Genomic DNA, 9,846 nt, shown 5'->3' with positions numbered 1-9,846 from the left:
TAATCAAAGCATTCATATAATATGATTAAACGAGCCAATAAGAAGTACATTTAATGGTTAAAAAATTTCTCTCAATGAATATCATACCATTAAATCAGGCCACATCTTATCCTTATAATGCGTAGATACTTCAGCCCATTTGTTAACATTAAGTGGTGCATACTGTCGCGCAACACGACTTTCATTTCTGTAATAAATTCTGCCAGTTGAAGACCGCCCACAGCTCGACCCAAGCATTTTGAAATTTTCATTTTGCCTTTATTTTCCTCTTTTCTCTTTTTCGCATTTGGATTTGTAGTAGGTCCCCTTCCTTTCTTCTTGGCTGCAACATAATGTAGAGCAAGGTGAATAGAAGATAATGAAAAGTGATGTACTTATGTAGTTTGGATGCATCTGGTGGCTGGCAGCAGCTGCTACTAGCTGCTAGTTGCTGCAGCAGTCACCGCTGCAGCCCTTAACTGCAGCAGTCGCAGCTGCAGTTGCTGCTGGTTGCACCAGCAGCAGAAGCTGCTGCTGCTGGCTGGCAGCTACTGGCTGCTACTGCTGGCTGGTTTCACAAGCAGCAGAAGCTGCTGCTGCTGGCTGGCAGCTACTGGCTGCTGCTACTGGCTGCTGCTGCTGCTGCTGGCTGGTTTCACAAGCAGCAGAAGCTGCTGCTGTTGCTGCTGCTGGTGGTACTGCTGCTGGCACCAGCAGCAGCTGGCACCAGCAGCAGCTGGCAACTGCTGCTGCTGCTTCTGGTGCTACTGGCAGCTCCTGCTGCTGCTGCTGCTGCTGCTGGCAGCTGCTGCTGCTGGCAGCTGCTGCTGCTGGCAGCTGCTGCTGCTTCTGGTGCTGCTGCTGGCAGCAGCTGCTGCTGCTGCTACCAGTGTTGCTGCTGCTGCTGGCTGGTTTCACAAGCAGCAGAAGCTGCTGCTGCTGCTGCTGGCTGGTTTCACAAGCAGCAGAAGCTGCTGCTGCTGGTTGCATCTGGTGGCTGGCAGCAGCAGCTAAACCAGAAGTAGACCTGCAGCTGGCTGGTTGCTGCAGCTGGCTGGTTGCAGCAGCTACACGACTGGATTTCTTTGGACATTTGCTAGTGGGAAAAGGAAAGGAAGTATTTAATTGATAATAAAACTTAAATTTTTAACAAACCTGTAGTGTTAGTGTCCGGATTAGCAATAGTTGGAGATGACGGTCGATCAGTTATAGTTGAAGGAAGATGAGTGGAAGCATGCGGATCTTCACTCATAGGTGGAGTAGGTTCTGGTTTTTGGGATTGTGATCTAAGCCATGGTTTTTCAGATCGACACTCCACAGTTCTTCGCGATGAAGTCGAGGCTCTATTAGACTTGTTATCTTGTACTATGGACTTCTTGCTTTCTCCCACCATTACCTATCAACAATAGATAATTAATTATTTAAATAAACAAATATTATGAATTCAAAGCAAGCAAATCAAGTATTAGCAACAAATACACATAAAATATACAAGCAAATCAAGTATTAGCAACAAATACGCATAAAAATATAAGAGACAAACAAATAATAAATCATTACCTAAGAGCAAGGTGGCTCAAGTTTTATTCGCAAAGGAATCATTGTCATCATCATTATAGTTTAAGAGGTCCTCTTCGTTTGTTTCTACATTGATATTGAACTCACTTACATCAAATACAATCTCTTCTACATTAGCTCTAGCCAACTCAACATTACATAAATCACCATGATCTTTATCACCATCAATTCTATAGAAATCACCTATGTTCTCATTTTCTTGAATTGGTGTTGATGTTGACTCGTCTTGATCATTTGCACTTCTTTCTATTGTAGGCACATCATAAAGGTCTCGAGGTTGTGTCTTGACAACAACTAACCATTTAGAATCTCTTATGTCTTTGGCATAATATACTTGTTGAGCTTGTGATGCCAAGATATATGGATCAGCTGTATTAGTGGCCAATTCACGATCGACATTAACTAAGAAAAATCCATTTTCATCCTCCTTATATCCATTGTACACATCCCACCAATGACATTTAAATAAAGCTATTTTGTTTGATCCTTGGTATTGGAGTTCAATGATATCTAAAATTAACCCATAGTATTCCTTGTTGCTTAGGCCATCATCTCCCCGAACAAACACACCACTATTTTGTGTTTTCAAATATTTTTCATGCTTCTTTGTGTGAAATCTGAATCCATTAATTAAATATCCAGTATACTTATTCACCCGTTTATCTGGACCTCGAGCAAGGTGTAATAGCTCTTATGACACTGTTTTATCTCGGTTATCAAACATCTCCGCTATTTTAGCTTGAAACAAACCAACAAATTGTTCTTCGTGCCGCAGCTCCACATCACTATCGTACTTGCTTTGAACCTCTTCAATATGTTCCCTATGCATTAAATTAATGTTGATTATATTAAAAACATATAAAGAGAAAACTAGTAATGTCTAGAACCGCTTATAGAAATGTCACGCCCCAATCCCCGCCAATTTGGTCGGGTTCGGGTCACATCAACAGACGCCGAACGGACAAAGCCTCCCCTGTCCGCCCAAGGCTCTAACAACATGTATAATAAAGCAATCAAGCAATGAGATTAGCAATTATACAAGTCTTGCACGAGGGCAAGCAACAATAATAGCGGAAGCTCTAAGCTATAATTATAGACAAACATGGTAATTGATTGCTTTTGCATCAAATAAAAGTAATTAAACTATTACATTAGTTTTTCCTTCATTCATAATTCTTTTTACACTTTAGCCATTCACCTATTACATCATTGTTTACAACTTTAAACAACTCTAAATCAACAAAATAAAGTTTATACATGATACAAGACGGGAATGACTACAAAATGTATAAGTCCCAAGGCCGCTATCTACGGCGCTAAACCCTTGCCTCGGTCCTCCGCCGCCCCGCTCGTGCTAGGACCTGTAGGGTTAGTGGTAATGAGAACTAAATCGAAGTTCCCAGTGGGTTCGGCAACCCACCTCGCCGACTTACCCACTAGGTCTATCCAGGCATAAGTATTTCAAAAACGGAAATAGTAACCATACTAATGCAACTAATACTATGCCTGCAAGAAAGAATGTCAGTGGATAATAATCAATAATACATGATATGTATGCATGCATGTCCTTTACTTTACTTTACTTTGCATCACCCAATCTTTCCGGTTAACTTTATTAACCCCAATAGCTCACCTTTTAATTTTGTTTCCCGTCTACCGGGGAAGGCTTTTAGAGCTATCACCCGAGGGATTTGTCGACGGGGTTCGACCCCGTGGTGTCTACACTCCGGAGTACACCGCTTGAGGGGAAGCGACCTCCCACAAGCCAAAGTCCATGTGAGCCTCGGTCCAATCCTCGTCTTGAGGATTCATAGCCTCTAGTCACACTGCCATAGTTGTAAGGTACCGGACATCTAAAATCATGAGGTTACGGTGTCCATTTGATTAGAAAGCTATTTAAACGGTTCCGGTGAGGTTGCGGTGGAATGTGACATACCGGATTTTAAATATAAAAGTGAAAATAAATAAAAATAGTATGAGATACTATTTTATCGGATTTAGAGAAGCGAAATATAGGTTGGGAGTGACCTGTGCTGAAATCGAAGCGAAAACAGAAGATCTAGAATTTTCTGTTGGAAACGGGACAGATAAATTAGCAGAAAATGCACAGTCTCAGAAAATTATGAAAATTGGAGGATAAGTCAGGAATATTTTTATGANTGTCTCGTTTTCAACAGAAAATTATAAATCTTCTGTTTTCATTCCGATTTCAGCACAAGTCATTATAGACTTATACTTTGTTTCTCAAAAACCAAATAAAAATAGTATCTCACACTATTTTTATTTACTTTTATTTTTATACCAAAATCTGGTATATTACAGTCTGGCTGGCCCGTAAGCACGTCCTCAACTCACATCTCAAATCCATCTATGAAGGGGGACTCGAACCACCCGAGGGATCGTCTGTGGGACCCCACATAGGCTATCCCTTGGGACCTCACATAGGCTATCCCAATCGTTTCACGTACCAAGACTCCGGAGCTCGCACTACTTGTACGGAGCAACCGCCACAAGCGCTGAACAGACAGTGTGAGTATGATCCAATCCTCGTCCATTAAGGATACTCAGTCACTAGGGCCAACATGTACAAGTGTTCTCTTAACACTAAGTTCTAATGCCACTCATCACGTTATTTACTTGGTTCATATGCCACTCGTTACGATGCAATATCTCGACTATTCTAGTCATATATTATCATATTCGTCAAGCAAGATCAAGTTATTATTTAACTTATCTCTATAGGGTTCTATGTCACGAAGCTCATTCTCATGCACCCTAAGTTCACATGCCAAGCCTAATATGCCGCATTACAAGGGAGCATGCAAGAATAGTAAAAGTAACTACTAGACACCCTATTATGCATAATACCACATAGGAAGTATGATCAACATTGAGATACTTAGACATAGGGAGAAGCCCAGTTGCTTCAGGATGACACCCCCTACCTTTCGGCGATGTAGAGAAGTTAGGAACTTGATTTCGTGATCCGTAGTCGCCGCTTCGACTCTTCGGGTCAACACGAAGTCACGAACACTCGTTTCGGCGATATCTTCGCACCGGCTCGACGAATCGACGAACCGACCTTTTCAACGCGTTTAAACACCTAGTAATTAGGTTAACACATGAGCAATTTAGATCATAACCCTTGCAAGGTACCGAACTTCTAAAATTATGAAGTTGCGGGGTATGTTGGTTTGGAAAGCCATAGGAATGATTCCGGTGAAGTTTGGAAGCATTCGGGCATTTTCGGAGTGCGTAGGCGCGAAAATGGGACCCGAAAGGCTATGTTGGACCATGGACTAAATCCGGCATTAGCACGGATGAAAAGATGATGAAAATACGCTCGAAAACATGTTTGGAGAGTCTCGGTTCGATTTGAAAAGAATCGGAGGCCAAACGAGCGAAAACGAGCAAAAACGGAGAAGAAACAAAAAAGGCTGAAATTTGGCTAAGCCCTAAAATGCTGGAATTCTGGACCTACGGGGACCAGTCCCTCAAGTCCAGGGACCGGTCCCTTATACAAAAAATTGCCCCGCGTGGGCTGTGCACTAAAACACAAAGTTGAGGTGGTTTCTTGCAATTTGGTGTTAGTAGGGGTTAAAGGGAGGTGATATGAGCCCTTCTCTCTCAGTCCCTCATATTCTAAACACCAAAACACTTTCTCCCTCTCTCTAGAAGCTCTCTCTCTCTCTAAAAGTGGGACAAGAAGGAGGATTGGTGGAGATTTGGAGCTAGTAGAAGGAGCTTCATCATCTTCTTCATCTTCTTCTTCCATGTGCTTGGGAAAAAGCTTAGTAGAGGTAAGGTTTTAAACCCCTCTCATGGTGAATGGCTTGGATTAGATTTAAATACCTTAGAAATGGAATTTAATGGTGCTCTAAGAGTAGTTAATCTCATTTATTGCAAGAATAGTAGCTTGTATGAAGCTAATTGCAACAATGGTGATTTAGGGCATCCAAAAGAGGGCTTTTGCTCATGAGGGCTTTTGATCTCAATTGACCATTCTCTAACCTAATTGTTAGGTCCCTGAACGCGTTCGTGCACTCGGTTTGAGCATTCGTCGAGCCTACATGAAGATATTGAGGAAATAGACTGTTAGAGCTTCGTTTCCGACTGGAGGGCCGATGCGATGTCAAAAAATTACGAGATCGGATCTGGAGCATCATGGCATTAGGTTAAAGACCTTTAATTTCCGGATTGTGGTTTGGTGGCCGTTTGGTAGTCGAGTGAGAGTTTGAGCCGAACCGGGCGGCGTGTGCCGCGGGAGGCCGATTGCAAGTGCTACGAGCAATTGGAGCGCGATACAAGGTTGGGGGTGTCCATCCCTTATCAACCGAGTTTTCTTTTATATCTAAGTTCTATTTTGATCATATTCTCATATATTGATACATTGTGCATTATAGGATTAGTAGATAATCGCATTTCCATTCCTGCATGTTACCTGGGTTGTGTAGTATTATGGGCTTGACACTTGATCTTAGGTTGCATGAGGATTAGGTCTTGTGACAAGAATCCTATAGTGACAAGAATGATGATGAACTTGGACATGTAATTGGCCTAGATGAGTGGCATCTGGATTAGTGTAATAGAGACACTATAACAAGAACGAGTGGCATGTCAATTTAGTGTATTGAGACACATATAACATCATGACATAAATAAGTGGCATCAAATCTAGTGTAGTGGAACACTATGGCATTTGAACCTAGGGATAGTAGATTTTTCCAATTGTCATGTTGTGGACATTATGCATTTGGCATTAGTGCAGTTGAGGCATTGTGACCCTGGTAGATAGGGTATCCTCTTGTGAGGATTGGATCGTACTTACTAGTCTGTTTTCGCTTGTCGGTTGTCGCTCCACCGAAGCAGTGGTCTCCGGAGTACTTCACATAGGGGCAGACGTAGTTGTCCTCCAGGCGGTTTCGGTGTGCGAGTGCAGATTCTTCTCACCTATGAGATTGAGAGTGAGTCAGGGTAGCAACCTTTGGGTTGGCCCTGTGGTAGCAACCTTCGGGTTGGCCATGAGATTGGATATTATCGAGGCGTAGTTGCACGATGCACTATATAGTAGCTCGTTCATTCATGTGATTCTTTGAGGCCTAGTATCATGTGGTAGATCATATACTAGGTAGTAGCTCATTCATGTATTCAGTTTTGAGACATAGTATCATGTTGTTGGTTTATACTATGTAGTTGCTCGTTCATTAGTATCTTGAGGCATAGTATCATGTGCAGATTGTATATTATGTAGTAGCTCATGCATTTCACTTGGATATGGCATTCGGATATTTGAGGCATAGTAGCATGTTGCAGGATACATTACAATGTAGTAGCTCATTTCCATTGTTATTGAGGCATAGTATCATGTGTAGTTTGCATACTATGTAGTAGCTTATTTCTTTTATTGTTGAGGCATAGTATCATGTGTAGTTTACATTACTATGTAGTAGCTCATTTCCATTATTGTTGAGGCATAGTAGCATGTGTAGATTGCATACTATGTAGTTGCTCATACATCTGATCATTGAGGCATAGATCATATACTATGTTGTAGCTCATATCCTTGATTATTGAAGGCATAGTAGATTGTTGCAGATTACTTTACTATGTTGCACTTTAATTTCATATCTATCTATCTATCTATCTGCTCGTGTTTGCTTAGACCTAGTGGGAAAATCGGTGGAGTCGGTGGCCGAACCCACTGGGAACTATATTTATATAGTTCTCACTACCAAACGAAGCTTTTCCTTTAATATCTTCACAACCGCTCGACGAATCGAAGAACCGTCTTCGCCAACGCGTCAGAATACCTAGCAATTAGGTTTACAACCATTCAATCTAGATCAAAACCCTATATTTTCCAAAACTCCATTTTGGAGCCCTAGATATAACGAATGCAAAAATCTCTCATATAGCCTCTAGATTTATGCATAATCCATCTATTAGAGAAGCTAGGGTTCCAACAAAACCATTACTAAGGAATAAAAACCCATTTATAGGGATCTACCATGAAAACTCTCATGAGCTTACCTCCAAAGCAAGCTCCAATGGTGGAGAGGAAGAAGAAGAAGATGCTAATCCCTCTCTTGATCTTGTTCTCCACCAAATCCACCTCCTTTCCTTCCTCCTTGAAGAGAGAGAGAGAGCTTCTAGAGAGAGAGAGAGAGGTCTACTTGGTTGCAAATGTGAGGGAGAAGGAGAGAAATAAGCTCCAACACACCTCTATACCCTTTGCACAATTGCACAAAGGTCCCTCAACAATATAAGTCACACACAGCCCAAACTGGGCCATTTTCGGGTGTTGGGACCGGTCTCTGGACTTGAGGGACCGGTCCCCGAATGTCCAGAAAAACAGCATTCCAGACTTAGCCAAATTTTCAGCTTTTTCAGCTTTCGGGGTCCGTTTTCGCTTTGTTTTCGCCCGTTTGACCTCCGATTCATTTCAAATCGAACCGAGACTCTCCAAACATGTTTTCGAGCATGTTTTCATCATCTTTTCATCCACGCTAATGCCGGATTTAGCTCATGGCCCAACATAGCCTTTCGGGTTCCGTTTCCGCGCCTACGTGCACTGAATCGCCCTTCTGGGGTGTTTCCTGAATTGGTAAATTTTGATGATATAAGTGGTGCATCAAGTTTTTTTTTTTTTTTTTAAAAATTCAATTTTTAGGGTTGTTGTACAAATGTGCTTGAAACTGTTTTTATTTTGATTTACTGTTTTTATGTTGTGCAAATGTGCTTGAAACTGTTGTTGTACAAATTTCAATTATTGGGGTTGTTGTACAAATTTCGATGAAACTATTTTTATGTTGATTTGCTACTAGAATAACTCCATCTTCTTTCATGTGTTTCTTTAATGTATTTAATCTTCTATTTATGATCCACAAAGAATGGAAATAAAGTATACTATAGCCTTTAACTGTACATGTAAAAGTTTAAATATTCTAAAATGCTGATAAGTAGGCTTAAGACTTCCTTGGAAAGCTCATTTATGTGAAATCGACACAAACTGGATTTGCTAGAAAATTTAGGAATTTTGCACTGCTTATTGGTAGAAACTGTATTGGTAGGAACTGTAGATTTAATTCACACAATATGAAAGGCCTTAATGGAGGACCTCGAGCATAGTACAACTGTTTTAATTGGACTTGGGGCCTTGAAATAGAGTAAAGACTTCATTCTAAATGTTAAAAGGATGTTAGAGAGAGCCACTTAACCTAATGGTCTGCGACTGAATACAATTTCATATACTATTGTAAGCACAAATAACAAGTTTAACCAATAAAGCAACAGTAACTGCATTGACAGTGTTGTGATCTCTGTCTCATCTGTTGATGATGATCTCTGTTTCATTACCTTTTTGTGTTTTTCTTAGGCAGCATTCTACTTTCTTTACTGTCATCCTTTTTTCTTTTCTTTTTTTTTTTTCCCTTCACCATTCAATTTTTGTCTTTTTTGATGTAATTGGACATTAGTCTAGTTTCGTTTAATTCCTAGTCATTATACTTCAATTGTAACTTAAGTGCAGGATGTAGCGCACTGGACCTTTGCAAATTGCGAGTTTCGAGTGTTTGGATGTATTTCGAGCTTTTCCACACTTGGTGGAGGGTTGTAGAATGTTTTTCGACCCAAAAAGTTCGAAAACTGGAATTCTGGACAAGTCCTGAGAGTTTTTACTCTCGGGGACCGGTCCCTAGAAGGAGAGACCGGTCCCCCAGTGAGCAGTGCTGCCGCAGCCCTAAGGCAACCGGTCCCTTGCGGGCGAGACTGGTCCCCGAGCTCGTCTTCGCAGTAAGAGACCGGTCCCGCGCAGGGAGAGACCGGTTCCCGAACGTTGGTTTTTCGGGTTCGCAGCGAGAGACCGGTCCCTGCTGGGGAGAGACCGGTCCCTCTGGGAGAAAACTGCCCAGACCGGGCTGATCCAATATTGGATTTTTGAGGGGCCTCACAGGATTTTGTTACAAGAGAAGGCTTATATGGCCACTTCTCCTTCTCCTCTTCCTCACTTCACCATTTCTTTTGCTTCTAGAGAGAGAGAGAGTGGGAGAGAAAGGAGAAGGAAGAAGAAGAAGAGCTTGTAGAGGATTGGGAGCTTCATCTTCACCCTTCCTTCTCCCTTTTGGTGGATTGGAGCTTGCCTTTGGAGCTTGGTGGTGGACCAAATTTCAACCCTAGGGTATTTTGAGCTTGGATTAAAGCTTCCAAAGGGTTAGTATCATGTTTCCCTCCTCTAGATTCTTGTTTTTGTGATTTTTGGGAGATGAAACCCTAGAAATGAGATTTAGGGTT

General features: G+C 41.6%; 1 long non-coding RNA gene across 1 annotated transcript; it reads right to left on the bottom strand.

The window, feature by feature from the left end:
- LOC109719224 lies at positions 266–1,184 on the bottom strand. The gene is made up of 2 exons (XR_002218653.1): positions 1,135–1,184; positions 266–322 (listed from the first exon to the last, which is right to left on the bottom strand). It is a non-coding gene; the product is annotated as an uncharacterized LOC109719224 (long non-coding RNA).

The sequence above is a fragment of the Ananas comosus genome, linkage group 13, assembly GCF_001540865.1.
Source record: "Ananas comosus cultivar F153 linkage group 13, ASM154086v1, whole genome shotgun sequence".
NCBI classification, from domain to species: Eukaryota; Viridiplantae; Streptophyta; class Magnoliopsida; order Poales; family Bromeliaceae; genus Ananas; species Ananas comosus.
This window is presented reverse-complemented; position numbering and strand designations above follow the sequence as displayed.